This window comes from Galeopterus variegatus, unplaced genomic scaffold (assembly GCF_000696425.1).
Source record: "Galeopterus variegatus unplaced genomic scaffold, G_variegatus-3.0.2 Scaffold7465, whole genome shotgun sequence".
Lineage (NCBI taxonomy): Eukaryota > Metazoa > Chordata > Mammalia > Dermoptera > Cynocephalidae > Galeopterus > Galeopterus variegatus.
This window is the reverse complement of record NW_007733576.1, coordinates 64,997-79,365: the sequence shown is the minus strand read 5'-3', so window position 1 is coordinate 79,365 and position 14,369 is coordinate 64,997.

Genomic DNA, 14,369 nt, shown 5'->3' with positions numbered 1-14,369 from the left:
CCCCCGAAAGCACCAGCCCCGGCCGCGGGCTGCCCCTCCGTCTGTCACCCCTCGTCCCCACCACCATGCGGTTCCGCAGGTCCCACGTCCGACAGCAGGTGGAGCTCGCGGCCGCGGCGACAGTAAGAGGGACCAGAGCAGCACCACGAGATTCCCGAGGACGACGCGGCCCTCGGGCCTGCTCTCGGGGGACGCGCTGAGGTCGCTCGTGGAAGTCACGGCAGGCGCTCGGTGAGCGCGACCCCGCGGGTCTGTGCGAAGCCTCCAGCCGTCCCTGCGTCCCTCCCGAGGCCAGCGCGGAGGCTGCCAGGTCGCTGCTGGGAACCGAGCGTGTGCGAGCGCGGCTCTTCGCGCTGGTTAGTTAATTCACAGAGAAGAATCGGCGACAACGGGACCGCCCGTCCGTGCCAGCCGTGACGACGCAAGCGCGGGAGACCCGCAGCGACAGGAGCTCCAGAGCCACCTGCAGCCGGAGCAGCCCGCGGTGACACGCGCTGCTGTCGGCTGAGCTCGCAGAACTGCAGTCCCTGCGGGGGGAAGAGATCGGCGCGGACGGGACAGAACTTCAGGCTTTCTATTAAATGCACATGCATCCTTAGTGAGTATGTGTGTGTATGCATAGATAAACATAGACACACTCATATACGTGTGCGTACCCGTGTGCATGTGTTTGTGTTTAAATCTATTTTTAAAAGAGAAGGCCTGACCTCCAGCGATGCCACTTGACCCCTGTCTGACCTTGGGAAATCACTAAACTGTCCGAGCTCAGCTTCCCCGCTTGTCAGACAGGGCTGGTGCCGCGCACCTCGTCAGGATGTTTGAACGACTGAGGGAGACAATGTACATAAAACGCTAACCACAGAGTCTGAGACGGAAAACTGGTGCCACAATTAAGAATACCACGACGACTGTTTGCTCACTCACCTATTTTTCAGCAGGTGTTTACTGAGCCTCCTGTGCACAGGCCCTGGAAGATGACCTTTCCCTCCCCTCCCGGGGCTGCAAACTCAAGCAATCTCACTTTGAGGGCAGATAAAACGCAGGCAGGGAAAGTGTGCCTTAGAACCACCCCTAAGTCCTATTCAAATTAATGTAATAGGTCCTGGGAAAGAGTTAATATAAATATTCTCATATCTCTTACCGAGGTAAACAACAAACTCTGTGGAATTAGTTGGAACATTCCACCAACATATGCATTAGCCAGAAAAGTGACTTTCAGAAATAATCTATAAGTTAATGTATTAGTTTTCTTTTGCTACATAATAATTACCACAAAAATTGAGACTTAAAACAACACACACTTATTATCCGTAAGTTTTCCTGGGTCTGAAGTCCAGGCTCTGCTTAAGGAGGTCCTCCACTTAGGGTCTCACAGGCAGAAATCAAAATGTCACCAGGGCTGGGGTCTCTTCAGGGCTTGATTGGGGAAGCTCTCTCAGGGCTTCAACAAGTTTGTGACACCGCATCTGTGGGACTTACGGCAGCTTGCTTCTTCAAAGCCACCAATGGAGAGAGGACTAGAGTGAGGATGCTGGACGTGGAGTCTGGTATAACATACCCTAATCATGGGAGGGACATCCCATCACCTTTGCCATGCTGTATCTGCTTAAGTGAGGCACAGGTCCTGCCCACACTCGAGAGAGGGAATCACACAAAGGTCTGGACACCAGCAGGCAGGGATCATGGGGCAGGGTCCTTAGAGTCCTTACATCCTTAGGGTCTGTCTACCACAATTGCTGTCACATCTAATTCCCAAAACATATAAAGTAGAAAAAGAAAAAACAGTGACTATTTCTCAAGTACATCTTACTTAAGATGATAAAACTAATCCATGATGTGCCAAACATCTCACCACAATGATTCCCCCATGTAAATTTTGAAGACTGGGTACGTTACTCAATAGCTTAGAAGTTTGCATGGCTAAAATTTAAAGGCCAGATGCCCAGTTAACAAAATGCTAGGAAGTACTAAAATAAAAACAAATAAATAATAACAGAGTAGATGACAAAATGTCTTAAGAATTGCAGTACCATGTCTTACATATTAAGAAAAATCTCATTTTGTAGACAAGCTGCTTGTCAATCAAAGCTTCACTGATTGGTTACCTAGAAGGGTGACCCCTAAGTATCCAGTTCCTCCTGAGACCACTGTCAGTGGTGAGAGAAAACAGAACTGGTCATGTGGCTTTACAAACGATTCAAAGACACAGCAGAAAGATGACATTCCTCTGTCTTCAGCTCTGCTACCCAGATGAAGGAGACTGATAAATTAGGACTAATTTATTGTGATACAAGAATGTAATTTTTCAACAAGACAATGTATCTGCACACAAAGACAGCATAAAACATAAAAATAAAATATTAAAAATAGAATACATTGGTTTTAAAGAAACATTTGCTTCTAAAATACATTTATATAAATCAAATCAACCAGTGGAGAAAATGGAAACAGACTTCTTCATATGTTATGTGTACATATGACAGTGTGTTACAGAAGTTGCATTACATTAATGGAGAAACAGCAACTCAATAAATGATGCTGCATAATTGACTATCCCATAGAAAAACAGGTACATTTATTTTCCTACCTTACATCAGGCATGCACAAGAAAAGTATTCTAAATATATTTAAGAGCTAAATGTAAAAAGCAAACTTTAACATTTTTATTTATTTATTTTTTTGTCTTTTGTCTTTTTCCGTGTCCGGCAACAGATCACAACCCTCAGTGTTGCCCCCGTACCAGACCGGGACCGGCAACGGGATTGCAACCCTCGGCATTGCCCCCGCGCCTCGCTCAGCCAGTGAGCGGGAACCAGTCTGTATGTGGGATCCGAACCCTCGGGCGGGAGCGCCGCTGCACTTCCCAAGCGGCGCACTTATCCAGTGCGCCACCGGGCCGGCCCAAACTTTAACATTTTTATAAGAAAATATTGTCAATACTTACAGGACATCAGGATAGGAAAATAATTGTTGAATAAGACATAGGGCATGTTGTAAAAGCTGATTAACGCTTATATTTAAAATAAAAGTTTTTGCAAGACAGATATTATAAATGAAGTTAAAAGTCAAGCAATATATTAGAAAAGATATTTATAATTCATCTGGCCAACTAGGGATTAGTAACCAGAATATGTAAAGAATCATAAGAACAATAGGAAAATGACAGACCACTCAATGGAAAAGGGCAAAAGATATGAAGACTCAATTCATGGAAAAGAAAACCAGATGGTCAGGAACTGTGAAAAGGTGTTTGACCTCTCTAGGAATCAGGAAAATGCAAATTAAAACCAAATTAAACTTTTAAATTAGAACATTTCAGTAAGGTACCATTTCACATACATCAGGTCAGCAAAAGCTAAAGCTTGCAGTACCAGAACAAAGTGATGATACCAGTGTCATGGAATTTATTTCATTTGATGCTGAAATAGTAGACATCCTGTAAAGCCCGGCTTATGGTCATCACCATGGAACGATGGACCTCAGAGAGTTCAGTGCCCGAGACTGATGTCCCTGTGCACTTTCTCCTTGAGTCTTCCCAGGGAGAACAGCTAGAAAAGAATGTCCTGGGAAAATCGGTCAGCCTGGGGAGCAGGGGGCAGGCTCTAGGGGTTGGAAGGAAAGAATGAGTGGAGCAGGGGTGGTCGGCTCCAAGGAGGAAGCCTCCCTCTCTTGTTCCCCTCCTCTCAACCCCCCACCTTCATGCCCTCTTCCTCTTCACACACCCCCACCAGCAGGCACCACCCCCACCAGAGGCCACAGATGGCTGGAATAACTACTGCATGAAAGAAGAAGTGCTCATCCACAGGAAACCCTGGAAGTGCACGAGAAGATAGCTTGGGTCTGTTTAACAGGAGATGGATGGTCAGAGTACAGAGTGCACCTTTTTACAATTAGGGAAATTTGTTTGTTTGAATCAGGTTTCTTGAGCAATAATTTGCACAGAATAAATGGCACTCCTTGTATGCATATGGTTTGGTGAATCCTGAGGAAATGTGTAGTCTGTGATCCCCACCACATCAGGATATAGACATATCCATTGCCTCAGAAAATTCCCTCGGGCCCCAGTGCAGCCAAACCCATCCCCTACCCCCACCCCTGGCAGCTCTTATCTGTGATAGGACCTCACAGTTTCTCCTCTTCCAGAATGTCACATGAGTGGAATTACACAGTTTATTTTTGCTAGTAATTCATTCATCATCACTGTTAGCAATGGCTAGGGGTTACCTCAGTGGGAAAAATACCAAGTAGAGACCCCTGCCTTTGAGTAGTGTGGAAATAAATGAAGGCCAACCGAGTGAGAACAGTCACAGGCTGTTTATGCAGAGCTTGCTACAGCAAGGAGTCAACCACTGTCACTTGTGTTCAACAGAGCCTCACAGACAGGCAAAGGGGCAGGAAGGTTTCATAGCAGAAGAAAGGGAATATCCCAGGTGAGCCCTGGTGGAGGCTGTAAGCCTGTGGAAGCTGGTGCAGCTTACTAGGAGTCCTGCATCTGGAATCCAAAACATGATAATCACTACCATGGATACATGACAAAGACCAAAACCCATCGGTAGAACAGAAATGCAAATGAGAAAGAGAAAGAAACTATATCTTACTACCTCAAAAACCAACAAACACCAAAGAAAAACAACAAAAGGGAAAGAGAGGAACCAAAGTTGTTTAAAACAACCACACAAAAATCAATAAAATGCCAGGACTAAGACAATATCTTTCAATAACAACTCTAAATGTAAGTGGATTGAATTACCCACTCAAAAGACATAGACTGGCTGAATGGGTTAAAAAACTAGACCCTATGGGAAACACACTTCACCCATAAAGACTCACACAGACTAATAGTGAAGGGATGGGAAACAATATACCATGAAACAGAAACCAAAAATGAACAGGAGTATCTATTCTTATATCAGATGAAATAGACATTAAACCAAAACCCATAAAAAGAGAAAAAGAAGGTCATTATATAATGATAAAGGGATCTATCCAGCAAGAGGGTTTAACAATCATAAATATATATGCACTCAACATCAGAGCACCCGTACATATAAAGCAAACACTATTAGACCTAAAGATGAGATAGACCTTAATACAATAATAGTTGGGGACCTCACACCCCTCTCTGAACATTGGCAGATCATCTAGGCAACAAATCAACAAAGAAATATAGGATTTAAACTACACTTTAGACCAGTTGGAATTGGCAGATATCTACAGAACATTTCATCCAACAACCACAGAATATACATTCTTCTGATCAGCACAAGGAACATTCCCCAGGATAGATCACACATTAGGTCACAAATAAGTCTCAACAAATTTTTAAAAATTGAAATTATTTCAAGTTTCATTTCTGACCACCATGGGTTACAACTAAAAATCATTAACAAGTGGAACTCTGGAAACTATACAAACACATGGAAATTATACAACATACTGATGAATGGTTTATGGATCCAAGAAGAAATTAAACAGGAGATCAAAAAATTTCTTGAAACTAATGAAAATAAAGACACATCATACCAAAACCTGTGAAATATAGAAAAAGCAGTACTGAGAGGCAAATTTATTGCAGTAAGTGCTTATGCCAAAGAACAGAAAGAATTCGAATAAAGAACCTAACACGACACCTGAAAGAACTAGAAAAACAAGAGCAAACAATCCCAAAATTAGTAGATGGAAAGAAATAGTTAAGATCAGAACAGAACTGAATGAAATAGAGACTCCCCAAAATGATTCAAGAGATCAATGAAACAGAAAGTTGTTTTGCTGAGAAGATAAACAAAATAGAAAAACTATTAGCAAGGCTAATTAAAAGAAGAGAGGAGACCCATACAACAGAAAGTAGATAGAAATGAAAGAAGAGACATTACAACTGATACCACAGAAATACAAAGAATCATTAGAGACTATTATAAACAACTATATGCCAAGAAATCTGAAAATGTGAAGGAAATAGATAAAGTTCTGGACACATACAAATTACCAAGACTGAACCAAGAAGACACAGAAAACCTGTACAGATCAATAACAAGCAATGAGATCGAAGCAGTAATCAGCAGTCTCCCAATAAAGAAAGCCCAGGACCAGACAGCTTCACTGCTGAATTCTACCAAACCTTTAAAGAGGAATTAATATGAATTGTCTTCAAACTATTCCAGAAAACTGAAACAGAGGCCTTTCTCCCAAACTCTATGAAACTAGCATCGCCCTGATACCAAAACCCGACAGAGATACAGCAACAACAAAGAGAAAACTACAGGCCAATATCTTTGAGGAACAAAGATGCAAAAATCTTCAACAAGATATTAGCAAACAGAATACCAAAAAAAAAAAAAATCAAAAAAATTATACATCAAGATCAAGTGGGATTCATCCCAGGGATGCAAGGATGGTTCAACATATGCAAACGAATAAATAGGATACACCATATTGACCAAATGAAGGACAAAAACCTTATAATTATCTCAGTAGATGCAGAAAAAGGATTTGGCAAAATTCAGTATCCCTTCATGACAGAGACTCTCAACAAATTAGGTATGGAAGGAAAGTACTGCAACACAATAAAAGTCATGTATGACAAACTCACTGCTGTTATCATTCTGAATGTGGAAAAGCTGAAAGCTTTTCCTTTAAGAACAGGAACAAGACAAGGATGCCTGATCTCACCACTCCTATTTAACACAGTATTGGAAATACTAGACAGCACAATCAAACAAGAGAAAGAAATAAAGGGCATCCACATTGGAAAAGATGAGGTCAAACTGTTCCTGTTTGCAGATGACTTGATTCTCTATATAGAAAAACCTGAAGACTCTACCCCAAAACTCTTACAACTGATACATAAATTCAGTAAAGTTGCAGGATACTAAATCAATATACAAAAATTAGTAGCATTTTTATACTCCAACAACAAACTAACAGAAAAAGAAATCAAAAAAGTATGCCCATTTACAATAGCTACCAAAAAAAAAAAAATCTAGGAATCAATGTAACCAAGGCAGTGAATGATCTCTACACTGAGAACTACAAATCACTGATGAAAGAAATTAAAGAGGACACAAAAAGATGGAAAGACACCCCATGTTCATGGATGGGAAGAATTAACATTGTTAAAGTATCCATACTTCCCAAAGAGATCTACAGACTCAATGCAATCACTATCAAAATAATAATATTCTTCACAGAAATAGAAAAACAATAGAAAAAACAATCCTAACATTCATATGGGAAAACAAAAGACCCAAATAGTCAAAGTAATCCTGAGCAAAAAATGAATGAATGAATAAATAAATAAATAAAGTTGGAGGTGTTATACTACCTAACTTCAAATTATACTACAAAACTATAGTAACTAAAACAGCATGGTACTAGCATAAAAACAGACACTCAGGCCAATGGAACAGAATAGAGAGCACAGAAATCAATCCACATAATTACATCCAACAGATCTTCAACAAAGGCACTGAGAACATACACTGAAGAAAGGACAGCTATTACAATAAACAGTGCTGGGAAAACTGGATATCCACATGTAGAAGAATGAAACTAGACCTGTACCTTTCACCATATGCCAAAATCAACTCAAAATGGATTAAAGACTTAAATGTAAGACCTGAAACTATAAAACTCCTAGAAGAAAACATAGGGGAAACACTTCAGGATGTAGAAGTGGGCAAAGACTTATGAATTAGACCTCAAAAGCATGGGCAACAAAAGGAAAAATAAACAAATGGGATTATATCAAACTAAAAATCGTGTGCATAAGAGAGGAAACAATCAACAGAGTAAAAAGACAACCTACAGAATGGGAGAAAATATTTACAAACTATACATCCAACAAGGGATTAATATACAAGGAACTCGAACAACTTAACAGTGAAAAAACAAATAATCCCATTTTTAAAATATGTAGAGGAACTGTATCATTCTGTTTCTATTGATTACAACAAAGTACCCGGAACTGGGTAATTCATAAGAAAATGAAATTTATTGCTTACAGTTTCTGAGGCTGGGAAGTCCAAAGTCCAGGGACCACATCTTGTGAAGGTCTTCTTTGGTGGTGGCTTTACAGCAATGCAGGGGTCTCACATGGCAGAAAATGGAGAAGCAGAGAGAGAGAAACTCTTTGTGTGCTCTCCTTTTAAATACCTCAGAACCATGCCCCTGACCACCATAGTTAATCCATTCATTATGGCATGATCCCACAATCTAATCACCTCTTCAAGGCCCCTCCTTTCAATTACCACAATAGGATTTCCCACCCTGGACAGTTACAGTGGGGATTAAGCTTCAGTGAGGTTGGTGGGGGGGTATCCAATCTACAGCAGGACATGAATAGACTTCCTCAAAGGAAGACATACAAATGGCCAGCAGATACATGGAAAATGCTCAACATCACTAATCATCAGGGAAATGCAAATCAAAACCACACTGAGATATCATCTCACCTCAGTGGCTATTATGATAAAGACAGAAAATAATAAAAGTTGGCAAGGATGTGGAGAGAGGGGAACTCTCCTGCACTTTTGGTGGGACTTTAAATTAGAACAGCCATATGGAGAACAGTATGGAAGTTCCTCAAACAACTACAGATAGAACTACCATACAACCCAGCAATCCCACTGCTGGGGATATACACCTAAAGGAATGGGAATCAGTATGTTGAAGGATACCCTGAAGTCCCTTGTTTATCACAATTAATTTACAAAAGCCAAGTGTTGGAACCAAACCCATTGATGGATGACCGGAAAAAGAAAATGTGGTACATACACATAATAGAATACTACTCAGCCATAGAAAAGAGTGACATTCTGCCATTTGAAGCATTATGGATGAGCTTGGAGACAATTACGTTAAGTGAAATAAGCCAGGCACAGGGAGAGAAATACCTCATGTCCTTGCTCATGAGAGAGAGAGAGAGAGAGAGAGAGAGAGAGAGAGAGAGAAAAGAAGTAATAATGATAATGTGTTGAACTTTTGGACGGAGAGAACAGAACTGTGGTTACTAGAGGTGGGAAAGGGGGAAAGAGATAGGAGTTAGCAAGAAATCGGTTAAGGCACACAAAGAATGATTAAGTTTTGCAATGATGAATATGCTAATTGACAAGTATTGCTAGTCAACTCTGTACCCCTCAAACATGTGTAATCAATTACGTATTTTTGTTTTTAAAGCGGGCAACCAGGACGGTCGAGCAATGAGTTAAAGGCTGCCATTGTCATCGTTGTAGACATGATGACGGCCTGTGCTGGGGACTGGTATTAGCCATTGTAGAATTGTGGACAAATTCACAGTGGAATGAACATGACTTACTGCATTTATTAGATGTTGGCAAAGACAGACACAGGAATCAAGACAGTGCCTCGAGCAGCTAAGCAGGCATTGGTAAGACTCAATGAAACAGGAGACCAAGAGGAGAAGGAATTCTGGTAAGACTCTGAAAAGGATGATGTCTTTCCATGAAAGGTTTGTGAATTTGATGGGCCAGTGGGTACTTACTTGGCTATATTCGCCTGAACGTTACAAGATGGCTCTGGACTTCATAATGTCACCAAGAACCCATTTCTTCCTGTCTTTCAGCTCTGTCTTCGACATCGCTGACTCAACTTACACAGCTCCTACTGTGATCTCAGTATTTTTGTCAGCAGGTCCTGCGGCTCCACATTTCATTGACACATCCAGGGGTGAGGACAGGAGGGAGAGTCTGTCACAGCATTTCTGGCAAGCCCTTAAAGTGTTTTTGTCTAGCTTAGTACATGTTCCCATCCCCGACATGACGTCACTGCGACCAGGGGATGGAATATGCCGACTGGCTGGGCCCAGGTCACAGGCTCCACTCCTGGAGCCTGGTGGAGCCAGCTTCTCTAGAATCACGGGGATTTCCAAACTGAAGGATTCTAGGAAGAAGAGGTGGGAATGGATGCTGGGGAGACTGCCAGCACTTAGCTCCTAAGACAGGGTTTGGGAAAGATAGCAGATTGAGCCGGGATTTCCAAACTGAAGGATTCTAGGAAGAAGAGGTGGGAATGGATGCTGGGGAGACTGCCGGCACTTAGCTCCTAAGACAGGGTTTGGGAAAGATAGCAGATTGAGCCGATACCTCTGACTCCTTTCTTTCAACTGCCCTGGCCTGAGACACAGCAGGGGGCAGAGCAGGGGGCTGGTGAAATCTGAGGCCACCAATTAGATCAGGGTCCCCGCAGGAGAAAGGAAGTGCAAGCCAGATGGCTGCTAGGGAGCCAGCAGCAGGGCGGGGGTCTTGCCTTGGGATCTGGAGTAGACACCAGGTGCCTTTGGTTCCCTGGGAGCTCAGCCAGTAGAGACCAGTAGGCCACCGTGGGGAAGGGTCACGTCTCAGCAAGGCCTGGTCCTGGCAGGATCTGCTGTGGCTGCTTCTCCCCGTGCTGGCAGAGAGTAGCCTGAAGAGCTGCATTGCTCCCCTCTGTGTTGTGGGGACAGGGCTGCTGCCTTCACCTGGGAAGACCCAGGGAGCTTGTCCACTGCCACCCAACAAGAGCAGAAACTTCTTTGCCATCCACCACACACCAGTTTGTTGTTGCTAACAAGACACTTACAGGTTTTCCTGATGTCTGATGATATGCAGAATCATGAGACATAGAAGAGGGAAGAGAGGAGGGACTCTCCACGACCAGAGGTGACAAGCATAGAGGTGACAAGCCAAGGTGACAAGCACAGAGATTGGTGGCTCCCACACAGGCAGGCAGAGCTAACGAGAGTTCTCAAGGAGCTTCACCAAATGCATAAAATAGATTTACAGAAGTAAACACGTGATTCTCAAAACTCCATATATGAATGGGAAAATAGGATTGTCTTTGTTCAGACCTTCTATAGAAGGTCAAATAGAATATCACAGAACATAAAGCAAAAATACAAAGAGACGCAAATCATGAGGAGAAAGATGAGAGACTTGGAGGACAGATCCAAGGAGATGGAACATGTGACAAAAATGCAATTTTAGAAAAAGAAAACGGAAATATGAGGAAGAGGTAATTAAGCAAATAGGAAAACTTCCCCAGTCTGAATGAAGAAATGGGCAGGGCTGACTCTGTGCTAAGCACGACTAGCACCAGTGTCTTCAAAAAGGTGCACGATTAGTGTCGTGGGTTGAATTGTGCCTCTGCCCGCCCCCAGGTTCATGTTAAAGTCCTGATTCCCAGTGCCTCAGAATGTGACCTTATTTGGAAATAGGGCTGTCACAGATGTGATTAGTTAAGATGAGGTCACAGGGGAGTGGGGTGGGCCCTAATCCAATATGACTGGTGTTCTTATAAAAAGGGGAAGTTTGGACACAGAGACAGGCACGTATAGAGGGAAGACCATATAAAGAAACGAAAGGAGAGTTCTGCACACCACCCCCCTGAGTCTGCCAGGGCAGCCCAGTCTGTAGCCTCGGGGACCTTCAACGAACATTCCTGAAATCCCACGCTTCCTCCAGCCCAGCGATGGACACCCGGGGTGTGGGGCAAGTACCTACTGACTTACGTAATTGCCTCAAATCCTTTTTGAAAAATAAACCACACAATTTTTTTTAAAGTTTATTTATTAATATTATTATTTTTTTATATTCTAAGATGCTGTTGTGGAGCAGTTGGGGGAGGGGGAGAGGAGAAGGGAGGAAATAGGGTGGGAGAAGGAGGTGGGAGGAAGGGCAGGGTTGAGGCCCGTGGCACCCCCTTATTCCTGCAGGGGAGATTGGGGGCTTCCAGCAGTGGCTTGGTCATTGCTGGGCTGGATGCAGATGTCAGGGGGGCGTGGCTGAAGCCCTCAGTCCCCCACTGCCCCAGCTTGGGAGCCCGAGGTGCTTCCTGTGGCAGCTTGATGGTCATCACTGGACTGGTTGTGGATTTTGGGGGGCATGGCTGAGGCCCCCAGCCCTCTGCCCTCCCTGGGTTAGGAGTCCCAGGGGGCTTCCAGTCCTTCTAGGTTTTACGGGTGTTCTTTGGTGAAGTGAGACCATGTCTCTGGACTGTGGGTATTTTGTGTTTTCTTTCAGTTCTGTGTTGGATTATTCCCCGTTCCCACCACATAAACTCTGCACTGGAACTAATTTGTTGTCCTTTGCTTATTTCTAAAATGGAAGAACTTCCTGTGGGGACCAGCACTTGAGCCCTGTGGTTGAGCTAAATTGCTGCTTTGCTGCTGATACCCTGGGGAAGGATTTTTGTGCAGCTCAGGTTTTAATGATTGACCTTGTAGGTACTTCTGGGTTTCGTTAGGTCTGGAACACCTGGGTTGTGTGGAAACTGTGGTCTGGCCCTGAGTCTTTTCAGCAAACTGCACCCTCTGCAGTTCTCTATTCCTGACCAGACTCCACTGAGTGGTCCTGCGATGACTGGAGGGCAGATCAGCCGTCCTCGCTGTGTCCCAGTGTTCCCCTGGTGGCCCGTCTCCCTACCGCACACACTCCAAACACTTCCCGTGGGACAGGCCATGCACCGTCCCTTGCGATGACTCACCAGCCTCTGAGTGGCTTCTTTTTTCAGTTGTTTTGGCTCCTCTCTCCGGTGTGGGTCCACGAGAACCCTGTTAGTGGTCTTGCTGGCCTGGGGGCCACCAAGGCCCTCTTCTCCCCTGCCACTTCCAAGCAGTTTTATATGAAGGGCACAGCTGCAGCTTTTGTCAGCTCTTGTTCCATGTGCTCACCAGGGCCAGCCTTGAAGTGGCCGGGGGGGGGGGGGCTTGAAATGGTGGGAGCGGTCCCTTCTTTCTCTCATGGTGGCTTCTCCTGCCTTCGTGAACTCCGTCGGTCTCTCCTCCTCTTCCCCTGAGCTCTAGCGGCCGCACCTTGGCTGTCGTTGCTTTTTAGTAGTTCTAAATTGGTTGTTTGTGGGAGAGAGTGACACTGGGGACTGACTGGAAGCCCTAAAATACCAATATTAACTGCTTCTTCAGCAAGCAGTACTCCTGCCGATCTCTTCCTTTATTATTTTCACTTTATAGACTTCTCTAGTTTTTCTGCTCAGGCAATACTAACTTTTGAAAAATTCCCCCCTAGAGATACTTTTTTTAAATTGGAGAAGTCAAACTTTTAAAACTAAATTTCAAAAATCTGTGCATTAAAAAAAAATCTTTTTTAATGGGGAGGAAAGGTATTTGGGCTAAGTACCTAATGTTTATGATATCTGGGGTAATTTCATCTAAGATTTTCAGCAATCTTCTACTGAACAATTTAATTCTTTCTCATCTCCCCTATCCTGCTCTGATTTGCCAGTTCTCTCTTCTAAAATTGACTTCCTAAAAGACTCTTCTACTCCAGAACGTTGTGCCCAATGGGATCTCTATTACTTGGGGCCTATGAATATAAAACTATAAAGAACAATAGTAAATGACATAGTAAAACTAATGGTGTGTGACATATGCCATTTTAATAACATAAGCTCTGCATCTCAGCATTTAAAAAGCAATTTTACAATATTTTAAAAAGCACAAAACAAGCTTCCCTACTTTGGAAGTAACAAAACCCTAAAATTCCAATTTCACTAATGTGTGGGTTTCAGGTTAAATGAACGGTAAGCACTGAGGGAGAGGCGGTAAACGGGCCCACGTCTCCATAAACAAAGCAAAACCAGCCGGGCTCATCCCGCCGTCGGGGCCCTTGGGTGAAGCGCATTCCTGGGGGACCCACCCTGAGCAGACCCCGCCATCGGGTAGCCGCGATGTGTTCGGAAGCCCTAGGGCGGGCTTCAGCCAAGGGCCCCTTTGGTGCAGCCGCCGTGCGCCCAGCGTGCCAGGACCTGGCCTGGACCGAGCTGTGGTCTGGGGCGGGGGCAGCGGCGGGAGGGGTCCCCGTTCCTCCCGTCCCCGAGATCCCACGTCTTCCTGCGTCCCACCTCCAGGAAAAGTCCCCGCGCCTCCCACCCCCTGCGCCGACCTTCGGGAAGAGTCCTGAGCACCCCCTCCCCCCGGCCCGAGAACACAGGTGGGATGGCAGGCGCCCTGGCGGGAGCCACCCCGGTGCTGAGCCCCGGGCCTGCCGCCCTGCATCCCGTGCCCACTGCCCGGACACTCGCTCGGCTCTGGCCCAAGTGCCTGCTTGTTCACTAAACGACACTTTAGGTTGCTTGATTCCCCTGGGCCTCAGTTTCCCCAGGTGAAAAGTGGGAACAGTGCTGCCTCCCTGTCTTGATTTGGGGGAGGGAGAGGTCAGATAGTGTCACTTTCGCAAGTGTCTGGAATATCCCAAGTTTACCTGCAGGAACTCTTCTGACGTTCACGTGATCTGTCGTTTCCACTGCTAAGAGCAACGTTTTCTTAGATTTCCCAGAGTGTGCGCAAAGAAGGAAGGGGGGGGGGGAAGAGAGAGAGGGGGGGGGGGAGAGAGGGGGGGGGAGGGAGAGAGGGGGGGGGA